Below are 22,469 nucleotides of genomic sequence, written 5' to 3'. Positions count from 1 at the left end.
TTAGTTTGTTCCAATCTTCTCAGGAGTGTTATTTGTTCTTATCATTTGTTTTGAAAACCGACGTGGTTACTCCCACAAATTTTTACTATTTTGTAGACTTGATATTAATTATTTGAATTTGTATGTAACTTCCAAAGCTGGAATAGTAGACTCAGATTGGTTGTTTAAATTCATTCAAAATTCTGAATATGTAATTTAGATGTAATTTGACAATTTTTTCGAGTCGTATGATGAATGGTATGTTCTTCTATCTCAATTGTCTTGTATTTCTTAACGGTGGGTTATCAGGACTAGTTGTTGATACTAGATGAATTTAACATGATGCAGACGTTGTTCTCGCTCATTATTGAAATCACATTTCTGGAGAGAATGCATTTCCTACAATGATATGTGTGTTTAATCTTTTGCATATCAGTTAGAATATTTTTGGGCATTGTCAATTGCTTCAAACCATGGAATTTTTTTATCGATTCAGTGATTAAAGGTTTGGTTTTCGATAGTATCGATTCAGTGATTAAAGGTTTTTAACGATGGATTGACTTGCAGCAGCTTTGTTATTTGTTTCTGTTGTTGTTGTGGACTTCACTCGGAAACAAAAAAGTTGGAACATGTTTCCAAAAGATGATTGATCAAATTTGCTGCCTTGCCTCTGATACCAGTCGTCCAAACCAGCAAAGTCTGAGGTTGAGAGAACCTGTTGATATCATATGATCACTCTTTCTCTTTGAACTTGACGAAACAACATTGATACCATTTCTTATAGATGCCATCATATTAAGGAAACAACAAACAAAACATGAGATGAAAATTGAACTTTGTTATGGCCATCATATTATTTACAAGAACATAAAATTTTCTTTCCCTACCATTGTTATGATATACATGAACAAACATCATTTTCCGTATAAGCTTTCATACAAGCAAGCTACGGATCCAACCACCAGGTCATAGTCGAATCAATAGGGGTGTCATCGGACTTCATGAGTGCTTCAATCCTTTGCAGGAAGTCGTCATTATCATCTATGATCTCCGTCTGCTCACACTCAACAATGTCGATCGATGATGACGACGAAGCCGCTGCGACCGTGGTTGAATCAGTGTTGGTGCCAAACATCACCGAGGCTGGAATCGTGTCATCGGACATCAAGGAGGCATGGATCTGTTCCAGGCTCGCGAAGAAGTCATCGTCGGTGCTGTACATCTGCTCACACGCAACCAAGTCTGTCGACGACGATGAGGAGGAAACATCTGCGACCGTGGTCGAATCAATCCGAGTGTCATCGGGCATCGAGAGAAGATCGACAAGGCCTGGCGGTGAGGCCTTCGGGATGGTAGTCGTGGCTGTGTCGGTGTCATCCGACATCAGCAAGGCTTCAACCTCTCTGGCGAAGAACGCATCGTCGGTGCAGTTCTGCTCACCGCCAAGATCGACCGACGACGAAGACGAAGCCAAGAATGCTTCCAGTTCTTCCGTAGTTATCGGGAGCTCACCTCCACCAACGTCCGTAGATGATGGAGAGGCGGCTGCGACTCCGGCTTCGTTCGGTGCAACGGAGTCGACCGACGAAAGATGAGTCTCCGGGGGTGTCACAGCAGGAGCCAACGAGGAATGTTGCACCGCCGCGGTTGGATGTGGCGAGACGTCGGACTGCAATGCTCTGCTGGGATGTGCAACCAACTCCCAGCATGGCTTCTTTGAGAGAGTCGATGCTTTTGCCGAGAGAGTAGAAGATTCGTCTCTATTTCTCTTTAGCCCAACGAAGCTGTCGCCGGTGACCGTGTCTGTCGCGGCCTCCGAGGTGGTCTCAACCGTTTTGATGGTGGTGCCGCCGGAGTAGGCACAATGCGAGCTTCTCTTGACGTGACAGAGAACTCGTCTCTCGAAGCCGCCGGACGAACACATTTCGAACTCGTACATCGTCCACCCGGAGTTCTTCCGCCGACCATCGTTGAAAGAAAGGCAGCTCTTTCGCCCGACCACCATCTCGCGCCCGCCGACCATGGACTTAACGGTTTCTTGCTTTTTGTACAGAGTCCAAGAACCGCTGCCGGCCTTTCGATCGACGCGCGAGCCGCCGCTGTTCTTGGGCTTGCGCTCCGCAAAGAAATAGCCCTCCTGGCGATCGCTGCCTAGAAGATTCCACGGCTCGGTGCCGTAGACGTCCGCGAAGGCGACAGCGCGGCCAGGGAGGGGTGCGCCGGCGACCCAGTTGGCGAGGTAGTCAACCAAGAGTTCCTCCGCCGTGGGAAGGAACCTGTAGCCGCTCGGTACGAGGTCGATGGGCTCCATGGATGGACGACCAAAGACGGTTTCTTGACTAGGAGAGGAGAGGAAATCAACGAGGAGGAGAATGGAGCAGAGGAGAGGCGAGGGCGAGAAGACGGAGTGAGAGTGGGAGAGGCGTGCGATATATGTATATATATATATATATATGTAGGCAACGGGCGCGCAGAGTGATTCTTGAATCGAATCCACGTAAGCGTGTTTCCTGTTCTGGATTCCGAATCCCCAAATTAATTATATTTATAAGATTTTAGCGTCGTATTATATATTTAATTTGAAATTAACTTCCGCACATGCTCATTTTCTTTGTGTCTCCAAATCCACCGAGCCCTTCGCCCAGTTCGATCTGTCTCTGCTCGGGAACGGAGATGAGCATTTTGTCCGAAACACCTCATTTTTCAGCGTAATGCATGGATTTTAGGGCTGATTTTGAGTTTTCTTCGATCGATTTCAGGTTGGTTCGATGATCGCGAAGACGGAGGAGGTATGTGCGTTGCTTCCTCCAGTATTGCCTTGTGGTTTGAGGGTGGTAGCTGACGGAACCAATCAGAGGGACGAGGAGGGTGATCATTTGCCCCTGTATGCCAACGAGGTCCGTCGCATGTTGATTTCCTTTCCATTCTTGCCACATTGTCGCTTTGGGCTTTACTCATAGTTTGTCATTTAGGTTCGTATTTGGTGTAGCAACATATGAGTAGCAAAAATGATAAGTAGAAGTAATCAGATCCTATGAACTAGCAGACTGGATTGAAGCAGAATGATCTTTGACAATGGTTACTTGACATCCATGGAGCATCTTATCAACGTTCTCGGTTGGGACTCCCACCGCCGAGTATCAACCACAGTGAAACAAAATTTTGGACAAGTTTCTCTACAATAAAAGATAAGATGCTGAAACACAGTGACAAGCTTGAAATTTTGATTACAGCCTTTTAGCATACACCTCAAGGGTTTTTAAAAGCAGCAAATACTTCAAGACTGAGTAGAGTTATCAGCAGAAAACATAGGATGGATGGACCACAGCAACACTCACCAATAAGATAGCAGCAGCATAGGACAACAATCTACTGAGAGGATAAAGTAGCACAAAACAATAGCAAGTGATCTCCATTTCACAAATCAAATAAATGTAGCTGATTCATTTTGTGATCTCATCTTGTTTATGCGGATCTATTGATGAATCTTATCTTCTTTCATTTTAATTTGCCTTGTTTAAGAACCTATTCTGGGAAATGATTGTCCTTTTCAAGACCAGTGGGTGTATTTTCCCTTTTTCTCCCTGATAACAAAAAAAAAAAAAAGCGGGAAAACTTTTTACTTTTTAATTTCTTGAGAGGATTGAGTTTTTCTTCCAAAGTATACTCCTTAGGTGAATTGGTATTTTTTTATTTCCTGTTAAACAAGTATGAGAATTTAATTACCTCCACGCTATATTAAACTTTTTGATTGAGGATAATAATTTTCACTCAAATGTTTAACAAATTCTTGCTGAAGGGTTTTGGCAATAAAAACTTTTGTTGGTAAGATCAATTTTGGTGATGGCAAGATCGGTGATGGAAAATATATATATATTTTTTGCTATATCTTAACAAATAATCAGAAAATAATATTTATTTTTTTCCCCAAATCTCTGAAGTCATCTGGTAATATTTTGCAAGCATATGAATACCATATACCATGACATAAACATTAAGGAGTCCACTATTCTGAGCATGTGAAAAATAACAGCAATTGGTGTTTAGCTAATATTCATAGTAATGAAAACTTGCAAAGAATGCAAGAAGCTCTAGAAATGAGTTTACCTTAGCAGCAACAACATTAAAATAAAGGTGAAGGTGATTTGAAGTTTGTTTTACAACTTCATTTCATGGAAACTCTCCAAATACGTTTCACAAATCCTAGTTCGTCTTCCACATAAAAGCTCAATATAAGAAAAGAGCAAATAGGATACATGCTAAGATATAGAACAATATGTAGAATGGATGATCCAATCATGGATCACAGTATCATGTTGATCGGTGGTATTGGCCCATGAACAGTCCGGTATAGTCGATATCGATGTACCATATGTCTGAAGTACATCCCAATTTTTTTTTTTAAAGCCAAAAGATGATTGGAATTCACAAAAGATAATTTTTAAGTATTTAATCTTAATTAATGATAACATATTATATTTAAATAAGAATATAGTGTATATGAGGCATGAAAGAATAGGAATAACAGGTTCTAAGGACGAGAAAGTGAATTTATCTTTTTATTACCACCAATTTGACCCTAAGTATCCCTAATTTAGTTCTAAATGTAAGAGAAAGAACCTAGTTGAGACTAAACATAAGAGAATGACCGTAATCACGTTTAATCTTTGTACAAAATGATGATATAACATAGAAAAAAGGTAAATGCTATCTCAAATTAGAGTGAAATTCCATCATATCCTGAGTTTGCATCCCTCCTTTATTTAAATCAATATCTTGATTACTACTAATCACCGATCATGAACTTTCACAAAGAAAAATGTGAGAAAGAGTAAGAAAGCGAATGAGAGTAATACTGAGTTAAAAGGGGGACACATGAGGATTTAAAGTTCCAAAAGAGGCCTCAATGGTTAATTTGAGTATTCGGGTTCCACTTGAGCCGATTTGGATTGGTATCGATCAAATTTCGATCGATACAACATGAGTTTCGAAGGTACCGAGCAACATATTATCCATACTTGTCTGACACCTCGCCTGATTCTTACATACCATCTGAAACGAGCTTATCACTTTCCATTCAGTGGGCAGACCAGTATGTACAGCTCGTTTCATATTATTTTGGATGGTATGCCATACAATGCATCAAATCATGATTGCATATACTGTTTAATTTTCACTTTTCCATTTAATCTTTGTTCATCAAGTATCATATACCTCTACTGCTGTATACTTTAATCACACAAAAAACAAAGAAAGACTCCAATTTTTCCTTTTGCTCTGACAAACACAGAAACAGAAGGAAGGGGTGATTCAGAAGGTTTTTTGGGAGGTGGAGCAGCATATTGAAGTGGTGGAGCATAAAAAATTGAACTTTAAGAGCATAAAAAATTGAAGCCATGAACACTCTAAGCATCCTTCCAAAAAGCCACTGCTCCTGGGTGGTGGAGCAGCATATTGAGGTGGTGCCATTACAGGAAGCCCATGGTAGTATCCTACATCAACAAAAACATGATTTCCACAAATTACATTGATTTGTGCTGAACTATATGTGTTGGAGTTACAAATTTGATAAAACTCCGTGATTTGGAGTTACAAAATACAGCATTTAAGTTTGATAAAACTTATTCCTGCAACTGCACAACCACGGTTTGATATCGATCTAACATCGAACTATATAAATTAGTATCAATTAGTATATATTTAATTTTTATTACATTTTCCGTGGTATTAGATGGTATAGACCAGTGTGCCATCTAATATATTGGTTCCGTAGTGGTTCGATTGATTGCTGAAATCGGAACTGTGTTGACTTTTAAAATCTTAAAGTGTCAAATTGCACAAATTTGTGTCCGTAATCGTTCATTCAGGTGGAGAGCATGCATGCATGAGGCCCCTTTTTCTATTAAGATCAGAGGCTTCCTTGATCATTTGGTGAAGGGTTGATTTAGTGGTTAGTGTCCGATCGATTTGTACAGTGATTAGCTTCTTGAGACTAGAAAGAATCTTTATGTGTCACCCCCTTTATTTTCTTTGTCGATATTGTTGGTTGACTCCTTTTGAACTCTTCCATGGCCTAAGCCTCATAATGAAGGCAAGAACATGGTGATGGAAGGATAGGTAAGAAGCATTGATCATATTACATGATGTAGAACTGCATCCGAAATGATCCGCTTGACTATTGATGGGCCAAGATACGCCTGATATTGAGTATTTTGTTAACCATAAATATAGATCTCACTCTTAAATTCTATCACAATTTGGAAAGTGTAGCTAAAATTGTATCTATGTGAAATTTGAAGCATCAGGGACTTTTGTTTTTAATTTTGGGTGAATAGTAGTCTTTGATTTGTATTTGTGAATGGAAATAATTTGTATTTTATAATTAGATCGGGGTTGCTTTGACAATTTCTTATAAGTAGAGTTGATCTTTTTACATGGTAAATTATATATCCTTGCAAAAGCTTGAAGAAGCCATATCGTAAAGGATGGAGTTTTAGTGTTCAGTCTAGTGAACGAGATTGATTTCACAAAGACCATAGGAAGCATGTGCCTGTTTAAAATCGTGCGATACACTAGAGATGCTTGTTTTGAAAATCTATAAATATGATGGATCATAGACATGGTTAAAAATCTAGTGAGCTTCAGAGACAATCTTCCAACACTCTTGATGCCTGGAAAACAAACTTGTATGGATCTGTATAACTCTTTGCCTCACCCTCAAAGATATACATTACCTTTAACATGGAAAGCTTATTTTGAACCTGCTTCAAAAATCTATTTGAGACTGTTTCATGTGTCTATTATCAGTTCTTCTACTTGTGTACCCGTTGGTAGATCTCATGCACTCCTAATCTAGTTTTGGTTCCTGTAGGTAATACCATTTCTGATGTACTCTAAAAGAACTCTGATAACATTCAATGGTCCAATTCCAAGTTGCATATCTGGATGCATAAGAGTAACTGGAATGTAGATCCTTTTCATCAATTTATATTTCATTGGATTCATAATAATAGTTGGAGCATCTTTGCAAGAGCATCGTCTGTCATCATTCAATTTTAAATTTTGGTATCCAATGAAAAATAGAGACATAATTTCATTTATGTTATATCTATGAAAAAAAATATGAAGTTGGTATCTTAATTTTTTCAGCTACAGCGAGGCATAAACTCGTCAAATGTTTGTGAACAATTGGTACAATGAGCAAGAAAAACCATAATGCCTGGAATTAGTGGCCCAAAAGTGATAAATATAATTGCTAGAATCTGCTATCTATTTCCCTCATTTGATGTTCATGTTATGTGTGCATGTGTCCACACAGGAGAAAAAACAACTTTTCCTAAATGATACTCTATTGCACACTTAAGTTTGGAAAAACACTTAAGTCTCTTAAGAGTTAAAAGTAAAAACAAAAAAGACTTGGTCTTCTGCTCCCCATTTCTGCCAAATTGTTGAATTGAAAAGATGGCCTTTTTTTGTGTTCTTGTTATTAATTATCATTTTTTCTTATTTATATCATTGAGACTGTTCCGTCAATCATTTTTTTCAGTTTTACTTAGCATATGGCCTTTGTTATAAGTAGTATATAAGTTTTAAGATTGTATCTTTATCTGCTTCCTAGGTTCTGATTTATGTTTATAAGAGTTTCCTTCTAAGAATCTGTCTTGATGCTATTGGTTATTGTGCCTCATAGTACATTCTGAGTCAATATGTTTCTTTATCTTCGAAAACTTAACTGGATGATGATAATCTAATCTTTTGCAGGAAGATTTTGAAGAATATGCTGCAAAAGCTAAAACTTTACTTGAAAATACTACTAACGGGAACAAATTGATCCTCTATGGGCTTTGCAAAAAAGCAAATGTTGGACCAGTGAAAACTAGTATGTGCCCCTTAATATATTCTTATTTGTGATTTTCATTCTGTGCCAAACAAAATTATAACACTTTTTTCTTTTGTCTCTTTGTAGGCTGACCTGGTATATTCGATATGAGGGACAGAGCCAAGTGGGATGCTTGGAAGGTTGTTGAAGGTTTACAAAATCCACTTGACAAATCTTTTTTTTATATATATATATATATAACTTGTTGGACAAAATTTATTTCTTATTTAATATTAGTAAAATTGACAGGGAAGGAAGTCAAAGGAGGTGGCTATGAGTGACTACATCACAAAGGTTAAATAGCTGCTCAAGGCAGCTGCACATCTTGCTCTTTGTAGTACCATGTAAGCTGTTACCTTCTATCTTCAACTCGAATCATCCAGTGGATGTTTTTGTTATGGATTTCATATCCTTTTGTGTCTTAACAATTGACAGTATCTGAAATCTAATGTAGTGTCTTATTATTTCATTAGTGTTTCATTCGAATTAAGATGCATGCGGATGTCGAGTTTTTAGGTCAGGAATGCTAAGTGTGGGCATGTTGAATAAGCATTACCTGCAGCCCATATATTTAGTGAAGCTTTATTGATTCCCAGTAAGACTATAAATTGTCTGTTAGGTTTTGTTCATTTTTCTCTTCGGTACTACAGGCTAGAGATCTTTTATCTTTGTTCAGTTTCTTCCCCTTCAAACCTAGGCAATCTGTGATAAAATTTTATAAGAAATTTAATAGTAATGAGTGTATATAACCTTGAAACTTAGCTGATCTTTGAAAAGGAGGCTTTTTATAGTTGTCTTCCTATAGTATGATTATTTAGTCTAACAGTCCTAGTAGAAAAATCCTGTCAATTTTATCCGATATTCTGCTATGACTTTTGGGATTCTTTCTACATCCAAATTTGTATAGAATGTGTTTTGTGAAAGGCATGGATAGTTGTAATGCAGACATTGATCGAGTGTTTTATCTTTCAGTATGCCATCCGACATTTATTTGCTTATGGTCTCTTAAAAATCTGTGTCAAGCATAGTATTGGTTTTGATCACGTTGGCCTCAGAACTGTGATAATTTTCTCTAATACACTCGATTGCTCAAAAGGAACTTTGCTTTACGGAGTTAATTAGGCAAGACATTCTTTTTTAGAAGAAAATGGTCAGATTCCAACAAACAAGATTTTCCTTTTCCTTTTTCCATTAGATTCTCGTTTGCTACCTCCAAATAATGTAGCTTACAATTCTGTTTTCCTATTTGCAACTCAAGCCTTTTGCCTTCCTTTTCTTCCATATCAACTACAGGAACGCAATGAATTTTGGGTTCTCAAATTTGTAATTTCATCAACTCTCTATTGAACTCAAGTTTGAATTCGTGGCATACTCTCTGAATGAGGTGGATTATTTTGTGTGTAACATACATAGAGACTCCAGTAAATGTCAGTTCTTGGATCATGGCATGATTCTGTTCAACTCAAGCTTGAAATGACATGCATAACTGATCTTGGAAGAACAGCAAACAAACATAATTTCTGATGGTAACTGGGGTGAGTAGTATATGGTAGAAAAATTTTCAATGAAACTATTCTGATGACGGCAGCAAAATTTTGATGAAGTCATTAAGTCATTGCAATTGGATACTTGGTTTTTTCTTCATTTATAACCTTTGCCAATGCCTGTGTTTTTTTGCTGCAACTTCAAGCATTATGATTTTGTTGCTACTGCATGGTTGACTGCAGTAGGAATTTGTCTCATACACATGTTGAAAGCATCAAGAACAATTTTAGTCAAACTGTGTTCTTACCTTTCTTTTTTTGTTATAATCCAAACTCTATTTTTTAAGTATCTTGCCTTCTTGATCACCCATCTCGATACTGATGAGCTTAAACTCTGCAATAAGAATAATTTGGCTTGGCTAAGTTTAAATGTTTGAGGAGAGGGAAAAACTCAAAATATCTTTCTTTTTCTTCTATTTTGCTTTATTTCTACGTCTATAGTGCCACATGATAACGGAGATGACTTTTTGTTCTTCCTATTTGATACTTCTGTCCCTGAATTCTTTCTACATCTCTAGTGCAGCATGATTGCTTTAATAGAGCTTGGTTTCCTCGCAATGCTCATATAGATACTTGCCTGTTGACAACTTCAACTAGAAATGCTTGTTTGGTAGGTTGTACCTAAATGCTTTGAATTTTTTATTGTATTAACCTTGTTTGTGCTGAAATTTAGATGGATGAATTTATTGACTTTCTAAACAGTAATAAAAACACAGATATACCTGGAGATATATATATATATATATTCAAGTGCTTAATGATCCATTTTAACTGACCTTTTGCTTTTAAACATGTCAGGGTGTCCTCGATATCGAAGTAAAGATCATGCTGGACTAGGATCCTAAAAGAAAGCAGGGCACCATGACTCCTTTGCCAGATCATGTTACAATTCATGCCCCAAAGGAGGAAGAGGAGTTACACTCCAGAAGAATTTGAATGCTATAACCTTTGCAAAAGGAATTAGGATTACATTTCTTCTTCATAAGCTTTCGGCATGTAACAAGTCAAAATTCTTCTGAATTAGGAAAACCGACGTGGTTACTCCCACAAATTTTTACTGTTTTGTAGACTTGATATTAGTTATTTGAATTCGTATGTAACTTCCAAAGCTGGAATAGTAGACTCAGATTGGTTATTTAAATTCATTCAAAATTCTGAATATGTAATTTAGATGTAATTTGACAATTTTTTCGAGTCGTAAGATGAATGGTATGTTCTTCTATCTCAATTGTCTTGTATTTCTTAACGGTGGCTTATCAGGACTAGTTGTTGATACTATGATATTCATCTAATGAATTTAACATGATGCATACGTTGTTCTCGCTCACTATTGAAATCACATTTCTGGAGAGAATGCATTTCCTACTATGATATGTGTGTTTAATCTTTTCCATATCAGTTAGAATTTTTTTGGGCATTGTCAATTGCTTCAAACCATGGAATTTTTTTATCGATTCAGTGATTAAAGGTTTTTAACGATGGATTGACTTGCAGCAGCTTTGTTATTTGTTTCTGTTGTTGTTGTGGACTTCAATCGGAAACAAAAAAGTTGGAACATGTTTCCAAAAGATGATTGATCAAATTTGCTGCCTTGCCTCTGATACCTGTCGTCCAAACCAGCAAAGTCTGAGGTTGAGAGAACCTGTTGATATCATATGATCACTCTTTCTCTTCGAACTTGACGAAACAACTTTGATACCATTTCTTATAGATGCCATCATATTAAGGAAACAACAAACAAAACATGAGATGAAAATTGAACTTTGTTATGGCCAATATTTACAAGAACATAAAATTTTCTTTCCCTTCCATTGTTATGATATACATGAACAAACATCATTTTCCGTATAAGCTTTCATACAAGCAAGCTACAGATCCAACCACCAGGTCATAGTCGAATCAATAGGGGTGTCATCGGACTTCACAAGGGCTTCAATCCATTGCATGAAGTCGTCATTATCATCTATGTTCTCCGTCTGCTCACACCCAACAATGTCGATCGATGATGACGACGAAGCCGCTGCGACCGTGGTTGAATCAGTGTTGGTGCCAAACATCAGCGAGACTGGAATCGTGTCATCGGACATCAACAAGGCATGGACCTGTTCCAGGCTCGCGAAGAAGTCATCGTCGGTGCTGTACATCTGCTCACACGCAACCAAGTCTATCGACGACGATGAGGAGGAAACCTCTGCGACCGTGGTCGAATCAAACCGAGTGTCATCGGGCAACGAGAGAAGATCGACAAGGCCCGGCGGTGAGGCCTTCGGGATGGTAGTCGTGGCTGTGTCGGTGTCATCCGACATCAGGAAGGCTTCAACCTCTCTGGCGAAGAACGCATCGTCGGTGCAGTTCTGCTCACCGCCAAGATCGACCGACGACGAAGACGAAGCCCAGAATGCTTCCAGTTCTTCCGTAGTTATCGGGAGCTCACCTCCACCAACGTCCGTTGATGATGGAGAGGCGGCTGCGACTCCGGCTTCGTTCGGTGCAACGGAGTCGACCGACGAAAGATGAGTCTCCGGGGGTGTCACAGCAGGAGCCAACGAGGGATGTTGCACCACCGCGGTTGGATGTGGTGAGACGTCGGACTGCAATGCTCTGCTGGGATGTGCAACCAACTCCCAGCATGGCTTCTTTGAGAGAGTCGATGCTTTTGCCGAGAGAGTAGAAGATTCGTCTCTATTTCTCTTTAGCCCAACGAAGCTGTCGCCGGTGACCGTGTCTGTCGCGGCCTCCGTTAAGGTGGTCTCAACCGTTTTGATGGTGGTGCCGCCGGAGTAGGCACAATGCGAGCTTCTCTTGACTTGACAGAGAACTCGTCTCTCGAAGCCGCCGGACGAACACATCTCGAACTCGTACATCGTCCACCCGGAGTTCTTCCGCCGACCATCGTTGAAAGAAAGGCAGCTCTTTCGCCCGACCACCATCTCGCGCCCGCCGACCATGGACTTAACGGTTTCTTGCTTTTTGTACAGAGTCCAAGAACCGCTGCCGGCCTTTCGATCGACGCGCGAGCCGCCGCTGTTCTTGGGCTTGCGCTCCGCAAAGAAATAGCCCTCCTGCCGATCGCTGCCGAGAAGATTCCACGGCTCGGTGCCGTAGACGTCCGCGAAGGCGACAGCGCGGCCAGGGAGGGGTGCGCCGGCTACCCAGTTGGCGAGGTAGTCAACCAAGAGTTCCTCCGCCGTGGGAAGGAACCTGTAGCCGCTCGGTACGAGGTCGATGGGCTCCATTGATGGACGACTAAAGATGGTTTCTTGACTAGGAGAGGAGAGGAAATCAACGAGGAGGAGAATGGAGCAGAGGAGAGGCGAGAGGCGCAGGGGCGAGAAGACGGAGTGAGAGTGGGAGACCGTGCGATATATATATGTATGCAACGGGCGCGCAGAGTGATTCTTGAAGCGTGTTTCCTGTTCTGGATTCCGAATCCCCAAATTAATTATATTAATAAGATTTTAGTGTCGTATTATATATTTAATTTGAAATTAACTTCCGCACGTGCTCATCTTCTTTGTGTCTCCAAATCCACCGAGCCCTTCGCCCCGTTCGATCTGTCTCTGCTCGGGAACGGAGGTGAGCATTTTGTCCGAAACACCTCATTTTTCAGCGTAATGCATGGATTTTAGGGCTGATTTTGAGTTTTCTTCGATCGATTTCAGGTTGGTTCGATGATCGCGAAGACGGAGGAGGTGTGTGCGCTGCTTCCTCCAGTATTGCCTTGTGGTTTGAGGGTGGGAGCTGACGGAACCAATCAGAGGGACGAGGAGGGTGATCATTTGCCCCTGTATGCCAACGAGGTCCGTCGCATGTTGATTTCGATCTGGAACGCATTGATCCATCGAAAATCCAAATGCATATTGTTTTGAATCCGAGGCCTATAATGACGTGCGCGTACATAATAATCTCTCGGTCCTTCGCGACCCGGCGACGCAACCGGGAATCCAAAGACGCGGAGGAGGAGGAATAGAGAGCGCGATGGGTCTGCAGGTGATGAGAACAACATCGCCACTTGATTTCTGATCCTCTTTTCCTGTTGTTGTGTTCTATTTTGCTAATTTTTCCCTTTTTTTTGGGGATGTGGTGACCTAATCTTAGAGCTCTGACTGTGCGTGTATGTTAGTCATAATGATCTTATTTTGCCTAGAACATCTGCAGTTCTTTGGCTGGTTATTCTTCGATTTGAACCTTTCAAGCTGTTGTATGGAGCCATATGCTGACATTCATGTAGTTTCATGGATCTGGAGAGCATGAATGCATGAGGCCCCTTTCTCAGTTAAGATCAGAGGCTTCCTTGATCATTTGGTGAAGGGTTGATTTAGTAGTTAGTGTCTGATCGATTTGTACAGTGATTAGCTTCTTGAGACTAGAAAGAATCTTTATGTCACCCCCTTTATTTTCTTTGTCGATATTGTTGGTTGAGTCCTTTTGAACTCTTCCATGGCCTAAGCCTCATAACGAAGGCAAGAACATGGCGATGGAAGGATAGGTAAGATGCATTGATCATATTACATGATGCAGAAGTGCGTCAGAAATGATCCGTTTGTCTTTTGATGGGCCAAGAGACGTCTGATATTGAGTATTTTGTTGACCATAACTATAGATCTCACTCTTAAATTCTATCACAATTTGGAAAGTGTAGCTAAAATTGTAGCTATGTGAAATTTGAAGCATCAGAGACTTTTGTTTTTAATTTTGGATGAATAGTAGTCTTTGATTTGTATTTGTGAATGGAAATGATTTGTATTTTATAATTAGATCGGGGTTGCTTTGACAATTTCTTATAAGTAGAGTTGATCATTTTAGATGGTAAATTATATATCCTTGCAAAAGCTTGAAGAAGCCATATCATAAAGGATGGAGTTTTAGTGTTCAGTCTAGCGAACGAGATTGATTTCACAAAGACCATAGGAAGCATGCGCCTGTTTAAAATCGTGCGATACACTAGAGATGCATGTTTTGAAAATCTATACATATGATGGATCAAAGACATGGTTAAAAATCTAGTGAGCTTCAGAGACAATCTTCCAACACTCTTGATGCCTGGAAAACAAACTTGTATGGATCTGTATAACTCTTTGCCTCACCCTCAAGGATATACATTACCTTTAACATGGAGAGCTTATTTGGAACCTACTTCAAAAATCTATTTGAGACTGTTTCATGTGTCTATTATCAGTTCTTCTATTTGTGTACTTGTTGATAGATCTCATGCACTCCTAATCTAGTTTTGGTTCCTGTAGGTAATACCATTTCTGATGTACTCTAAAAGAACTCTGATAACATTCAATGGTCCAATTCCAAGTTGCATATCTGTATGCATAAGAGTAACTGGAATGTAGATCCTTTTCATCAATTTATATTTCATTGGATTCATAATAATAGTTGGAGAATCTTTGCAAGAGCATCGTCCATCATCATTCAATTTTAAATTTTGGTATCTAATGAAAAATAAAGACAATTTCATTTATGTTATATCTATGAAAAAAATATGAAGTTGGTATCTTAATTTTTTCAGATACAGCGAGGCTTAAACTCTTCAAATGTTTGTGAATAATTGCTACAATGAGCAAGAAAAACCATAACGCCTGAAATTAGTGGCCCTAAAGTAATAAATATAATTGCTAGAATCTGCTATCAATTTTCCCCAGTTGATGTTCTTGTTATGTGTGCATGTGTGCACACATAAGAAGAAACAACTTTTCCTAAATCATACTCTATTGCACACTTATTTTTGGACGCGAAAGAAAAAACATTTCTCAGAAGAGGAAAAGAAAACAAATAAAAGAAGTCTTGGTCTTCTGCTCCCCATTTCTTCCAAATAGTTGAATTGAAAAGATGGGCTTATTTTTGTGTTATTGTTATTAATTATCATTTCTTCTTATTTATGTCATTGAGGCTGTTCGGTCATTCATTTTTTTTTCATTTTTACTTAGCATATGACCTTTGTTATATGTAGTCCATAAGTATTAAGATTGTTTCTTTATCTGTTTCCTAGTTTCTGATTTATTTTTATAAGTGTTTGCTTCTAAGAATCTGTCTTGATAGTATTGGTTATTGTGCCACATAGTACATTTCGAGTCAATATATTTCTTTTATCTGCGAAAACTTAACTAGATGATGATATCTAATCTTTTACAGGTAGATTTTGAAGAATATGCTGCAAAAGCTAAAACGTTACCTGTAAATACTACTAAGAAGAGCAAATTGTTCCTGTATGGGCTTTACTACCAAGCGACTGTCGGACCAGTGAATACTAGAATGTGCTCCTTAATATATTCTGATTCGTTATTTTCAATCTTTGCCAAACAAAATTTTGACACTTTTATCTTTTGTTTCTTTGCAGGTTGACCTGGTATATTCAATATGAGGGATAGAGCCAAATGAGAAGCTTGGAAGGCTGTTGAAGGTTTACAAAATCCACTTGACAAATCTTATATATATAAATATAAATAAATATATATAACTTGTTGGACAAAATTTATTTCTTATTTAATATTAGTAAAATTGACAGGGGAGGAAGCCAAAGGAGGAGGCTATGAGTGACTACCTCACCAAGGTTAAACAGCTGCTCGAGGCAGCTGCTACTGCTGCTTATGCTACTTTGTCACGCCTTGCTCAATGTAGTACCATGTAAGCTGTTACCTTCTATCTTGAACTTGAATCTTCTAGTGGATGTGTTAGTTATGGATTTCATCTCCTTTGTGTCTAACAATTGACACTATCTGAAATCTAATGCAGTATCTTATCATTTCATTAGTGTTTCATTCGAGTTAAGATGCATGCGGATGTCAAGTTTTTAGGTCAGCAAAGCTAAGTGTGGGCATGTTGAATGAGCATTACCTGCAGCCCATATATTTAGTGAAGCTTTATTGATTCCCGGTAAGACTATAAATTGTCTGTTAGGTTCTGTTCATTTTTCTCTTCAGCACTACATGCTAGAGATCTTTTATCTTTGTTCAGTTTCTTCCCCTTAAAACCTAGGCGATCTGTGATAAAATTTTATTGGAAATTTAATAGTGATGAGTGTATATTACCTTGAAATGAAAAGGAGGCTTTTTATAGTTGTCTTCCTATAGTTTGATTATTTAGTCTAACAGTCGTGGTAGAAAAATCCTGTATATTTTATCCGATCTTTTGCTATGACTTTTGGGCTTCTTTCTACATCCAAATTTGTATAGAATGTGTTTTGTGAAAGACATGGATAGTTGTAATGCAGACATTGATCGAGTGTTTTATCTTTCGGTATGCCATCTGACATTTATTTGCTTATGGTCTCTTAAAAATCTTTGTCATGCATATATATTATTAAAAAAATGAGAAAAAAAATAATTTTTAAAGGTTAAAATCAAATGCCTTATCATATTCAAATATTTTTTTTAGTTTTAAAAAAATATTTTTTACGAAGTTAAATTAATAAGATTTGTGAGCCCCTTTTTCCATAAAGATGTTTATTTTATTGTAAGATTTCCCTAGAATAATCCTCAATGTTATATATTTTTGCATTGAGCATCTCATTTTTTTTTTTTTTTGCAGTTCAGTTTATTTTTCATAAATGATAAAACTATCATTAAATGATTAATTGATGGAAATTAAATTCTTTTTTATTTGGTTTTTATTTAGTTGAAACCCTTAAATTGTTCATTATTTTAATTTTATACATTACAAAAAGATTAGCATTATTAATATATAATTAAAATTATACATTTTCAAAATAACTAGTTAAAAATTGATTTAAACATTATAAAATAATAAACTAAGATCCATTTATATGATTATATTTTTATTTTTAAATAATATCTTTTATTTAATATGTCAAAGTTTGATGTGTCTTTTTTTAATGTCGTCATCCGATGCTCGACCATTGAGATGGCAATCGAAGCGATCTCCAATCTTCACTCACACAAAGTTTCACGAACCCTAACGTTAAGTATCTCCCTAGATTGTTTCTTATTGTAACACTTTGTGGATTTTATTTTCCTATGTTCTAGTTTGTTGGTGATGGTGTGTTCTTTGCGGAGCTTAGTGACGTCCTCACAAGAACCACTGAGCTGTGGACGGGTACTCCAGTGTTGAGGTCAGCATCGGTGATCATTATTAGAGCCGCCAGGACCCTGAACGTACTTGATATCGATCTCCAATCTATGTTAAGCCTTGGTGGTACACCCGATTTGGACTTCGTATCATAATTGTGTATGGTGAGAAGGGGAGAAGGATATTGGAGTTGACTTCTGTGGTCCAGTAAAGATTCAACTTTTTGGAAAATGGTGTGGAGCTCTACACCGAAGGTCAACAACAGAGGGCTTTGTGCAATTGCTTGGGCTATCTTTCTGGTACAAGCTTCTCGGAGGTGAGCTCATCGTTAGACATTTTGTCTGTGGCAATTTAATTTAGATTTTGTCTATCTTGCTTGAAAAAATTAAGGTTTTTCATTGGAATTGTTTGTCTAAGATGCTTGAAAGAACTTACAAGTGAGTGTGCCACATTCATGCAGTTTTTCATTGGAATCAGTTTAACAATTATGAGGACATTCTGGTTCTTCCTTGCATGGCCTTTGTTTAAATATGGGTTTGAGACTAGATGATTTGTGTGCAATTGGTTGTAAAGTGATTCCTTGCATTAAGTAAGCTTTCCATTCTTATTATGCATTTGTTGGTTGTAATCTTTTGGCCTCTGCTGTTCTAATTTTGGGGTCTTTAGCAACAATGCATAAAATGAAAACTATTCAGTCGATGATAGTGGTCAGACAACCATGGATGGATCCACAAATGACTTGACTACAGTTTCAGTTTGTTCATTAATACCATCTCATATATAGTTGTACACCTTACAATGCTTTAATAGAACTTGGTTTTCTAGCATTGCTCATATAACGACTTGCCTATTGATAACTTCAAACTAGAAATACTTGTCTGTTGTGTCTAAATGCTTCAAATTTTTTACTACAGTAACATTGCTTGTGCTGAAATTTAGATGGATGAATTTATTTACTTCCTAAATAGCAATGAAAACATAGATATCCCTGGAGAAATATATATTCAAGTTCTTAATGATCCCATTTTAACTGACCTATTACTTTTAGAGATTTAAATTTTAGAGTGACGAGAAGAATTTGAATGCTATAACCTTTGTAAAAAAAAAAGAATTGAGATTACATTTCTTCTTGATAAGCCAAAGTTTTTCTAATTTATATGTTTCTACTCGTCGTAGATTGAAGATTGGGAGTCCAATCTTTCCAGAAGTATTATTATTTGTTCCTTATCATTTGTTATTTGTTCTCAGGAGTGTCATTCCTTCTTAACATGGAGGAGAAGGGAGCATAGGAGAGGAGAGCAAAGTGAGAGTGAAGCGCTTATATGTTTGTAATGATAGATACGGCTGTTGGATCGTTTCTTGAACAGAATCCAAATCTAAATCGTGTGTTTCCTAAAGCCCCAAGATTAATTAATTAATTAATTAATTAGGTTTATATGTTTAATTTGATATATATATTTATTTCGAAATCAAGTTTCCCTATTTCTCTCCTGTCTTATTTTTCTCTATCCTTCCATCCATAGTGTCTCCGAGATTCTCTATTCCTAACTCTCTATTGAACTCAAGTTTGAATTCGTGGCATACTCTCTGAATGAGGTGGATTATTTTGTGTGTAACATGCATAGAGACTCCAGTAAATGCCAGTTCTTAGATCATGGCATGATTCTGTTCAACTCAAGCTTGAAATGACATGCATAACTGATCTTGGAAGAACAGCAAACAAAGATAATTTCTGATGGTAACTGGGATAAGTAGTTTATGGTAGAAAATTTTTCAATGAAACTATTCTGATGACGGCAGCAAAATGATTGTTACAGTCAAAATTTTGATGAAGTCATTAAGTCATTGCAATTGGATTCTTGGTTTTTTCTTCATTTATAACGGTTGCCAATGCCTGTGTGTTTTTGCTGCAACTTCAAGCATTATGATTTTGTTGCTGCTGCATGGTTGACTGCAGTAGGAATTTGTCTCATACACATGTTGAAAGCATCAAGAACAATTTTCGTCAAACTGTGTTCTTAACTTTTTTTATTGTTTGAATCCAAACTCTCCTTTTCAAGTATCTTGCCTTCTTGATCACCTCTCTGGATGCTGATGAGCTTAAACTCTGCAATAAGAATAATTTGGCTTGGCTAAGTTTAAATGCTTGAGGAGAGGGAAAAACTCAAAATATCTTTCTTTTTCTTCTATTTTGCTTTATTTCTACATCACTAGTGCCACATGATGAAGGAGATGACTTTTTGTTCTTCATATTTGATACTTCTGTCCCTGAATTCTTTCTATATCTCTAGTGCGGCATGATTACTTTAATAGAGCTTGGTTTCCTCGCAATGCTCATATAGATACTTGCCTATTGACAACTTCAACTAGAAATGCTTGTCTGGTCGGTTGTACCTAAATGCTTCGAATTTTTTATTGTACTAACCTTGTTTGTGCTGAAATTTAGATGGATAAATTTATTGACTTTCTAAACAGTAATAAAAACACAGATATACCTGGAGAAATATATATATATATATTCAAGTGCTTAATGATCCATTTTAACTGACCTTTTGCTTTTAAAAATGTCAGGGCGTCCTCGATATCGAAGTAAAGATCATGCAGGACTAGGATCCTAAAAGAAAGCAGGGCACTATGACTCCTTTGCCAGATCATGTTATAATTCATGCCTCAAAGGAGGAAGAGGAGTTACATTCCAAAAGAATTTGAATGCTACAACCTTTGCAAAAGGAATTAGGATTACATTTCTTCTTCATAAGCTTCCGGCATGTAACAAGACAAAGTTCTTCTGATTTATGCGCTTGAACTAGTCATAGATTAACATGAAGGAAGATTGGGAGTCCTTGGGCCCATATCTTAGTTTGTTCCAATCTTCTCAGGAGTGTTATTTGTTCTTATCATTTGTTTTGAAAACCGACGTGGTTACTCCCACAAATTTTTACTGTTTTGTAGACTTAATATTAATTATTTGAATTCGTATGTAACTTCCAAAGCTGGAATAGTAGACTCAGATTGGTTGTTTAAATTTATTCAAAATTCTAAATATGTAATTTAGATGTAATTTGACAATTTTTTCGAGTCGAAAGATGAATGGTATGTTCTTCTATCTCAATTGTCTTGTATTTCTTAACGGTGGCTTATCAGGACTAGTTGTTGATACTATGATATTCATCTAATGAATTTAACATGATGCAGATTTCTGGAGAGAATGCATTTCCTACTATGATATGTGTGTTTAATCTTTTGCATATCAGTTAGAATTTTTTTGGGCATTGTCAATTGCTTCAAACCATGGAATTTTTTTATCGATTCAGTGATTAAAGGTTTGGTTTTCGATAGTATCGATTCAGTGATTAAAGGTTTTTAACGATGGATTGACTTGCAGCAGCTTTGTTATTTGTTTCTGTTGTTGTTGTGGACTTCACTCGGAAACAAAAAAGTTGGAACATGTTTCCAAAAGATGATTGATCAAATTTGCTGCCTTGCCTTCGATACCAGTCGTCCAAACCAGCAAAGTCTGAGGTTGAGAGAACCTGTTGATATCATATGATCACTCTTTCTCTTTGAACTTGACGAAACAACATTGATACCATTTCTTATATATGCCATCATATTAAGGAAACAACAAACAAAACATGAGATGAAAATTGAACTTTGTTATGGCCAATATTTACAAGAACATAAAATTTTCTTTCCCTTCCAATGTTATGATATACATGAACAAACATCATTTTCCGTATAAGTTTTCATACAAGCAAGCTACAAATCCAACCACCAGGTCATAGTCGAATCAATAGGGAAGTCGTAATTATCATCTATGATCTCCGTCTGCTCACACCCAACAATGTCGATCGATGACGACGACGAAGCCGCTGCGACCGTGGTTGAATCAGTGTTGGTGCCAAACATCAGCGAGGCTGGAATCGTGTCATCGGACATCAACAAGGCATGGACATGTTCCAGGCTCGCGAAGAAGTCATCGTCGGTGCTGTACATCTGCTCACACGCAACCAAGTCTATCAACGACGATGAGGAGGAAACATCTGCGACCGTGGTCGAATCAATCCGAGTGTCATCGGACATCGAGAGAAGATCGACAAGGGCTGGCGGTGAGGCCTTCGGGATGGTAGTCGTGGCTGTGTCGGTGTCATCCGACATCGGCAAGGCTTCAAGCTCTCCGGCGAAGAACGCATCGTCGGTGCAGTTCTGCACACCGCCAAGATCGACCGACGACGAAGATGAAGCCAAGAATGCTTCCAGTTCTTCCGTAGTTATCGGGAGCTCACCTCCACCAACGTCCATTGATGATGGAGAGGCGGCTGCGACTCCGGCTTCGTTCGGTGCAACGGAGTCGACAGAGGAAAGATGACTCTCCGGGGGTGGGGGTGTCACAGCAGGAGCCAATGAGGGATGTTGCACCACCGCGGTTGGAGGTGGTGAGACGTCGGATTGCACCACCGCGGTTGGATGTGGTGAGACGTCCGACTGCAATGCTCTGCCGGGATGTGCAACCAACCCCCAGCATGGCTTCTTTGAGAGAGTCGATGCTTTTGCCGAGAGAGTAGAAGATTCGTCTCTATTTCTCTTTAGCCCAACGAAGCTGTCGCCGGTGACCGTGTCTGTCGCGGCCTCCGAGGTGGTCTCAACCGTTTTGATGGTGGTGCCGCCGGAGTAGGCACAATGCGAGCTTCTCTTGACGTGACAGAGAACTCGTCTCTCGAAGCCGCCGGACGAACACATTTCGAACTCGTACATCGTCCACCCGGAGTTCTTCCGCCGACCATCGTTGAAAGAAAGGCAGCTCTTTCGCCCGACCACCATCTCGCGCCCGCCGACCATGGACTTAACGGTTTCTTGCTTTTTGTACAGAGTCCAAGAACCGCTGCCGGCCTTTCGATCGACGCGCGAGCCGCCGCTGTTCTTGGGCTTGCGCTCCGCAAAGAAATAGCCCTCCTGCCGATCGCTGCCGAGAAGATTCCACGGCTCGGTGCCGTAGACGTCCGCGAAGGCGACAGCGCGGCCAGGGAGCGGTG

The 22,469-nt window shown here is 38.6% G+C and overlaps 1 long non-coding RNA gene and 1 pseudogene across 4 annotated transcripts; both read left to right on the top strand.

Annotated features, from left to right (window-relative positions):
* The first annotated feature begins 13,069 nt into the window (after positions 1-13,069).
* LOC135617344 (uncharacterized) lies at positions 13,070-20,420 on the top strand. Of its 4 annotated transcripts, none has more exons than XR_010488690.1 (7): positions 13,070-13,392; positions 15,544-15,665; positions 15,749-15,811; positions 15,917-16,035; positions 16,163-16,284; positions 17,394-17,752; positions 20,008-20,420. It is a non-coding gene; the product is annotated as an uncharacterized LOC135617344 (long non-coding RNA). The 4 variants fall into 4 exon arrangements; XR_010488691.1 differs by adding an exon at positions 18,685-18,739 and having other exon boundaries at positions 15,544-15,811; XR_010488688.1 differs by having other exon boundaries at positions 15,544-15,811.
* On the top strand, positions 18,017-18,218 carry LOC135618109 (small nucleolar RNA snoR143; annotated as a pseudogene).
* Positions 20,421-22,469: the final 2,049 nt, after the last annotated feature.

Source organism: Musa acuminata, chromosome BXJ2-7, assembly GCF_036884655.1.
Source record: "Musa acuminata AAA Group cultivar baxijiao chromosome BXJ2-7, Cavendish_Baxijiao_AAA, whole genome shotgun sequence".
In the NCBI taxonomy this organism is placed as follows: Eukaryota; Viridiplantae; Streptophyta; class Magnoliopsida; order Zingiberales; family Musaceae; genus Musa; species Musa acuminata.
This window is presented reverse-complemented; position numbering and strand designations above follow the sequence as displayed.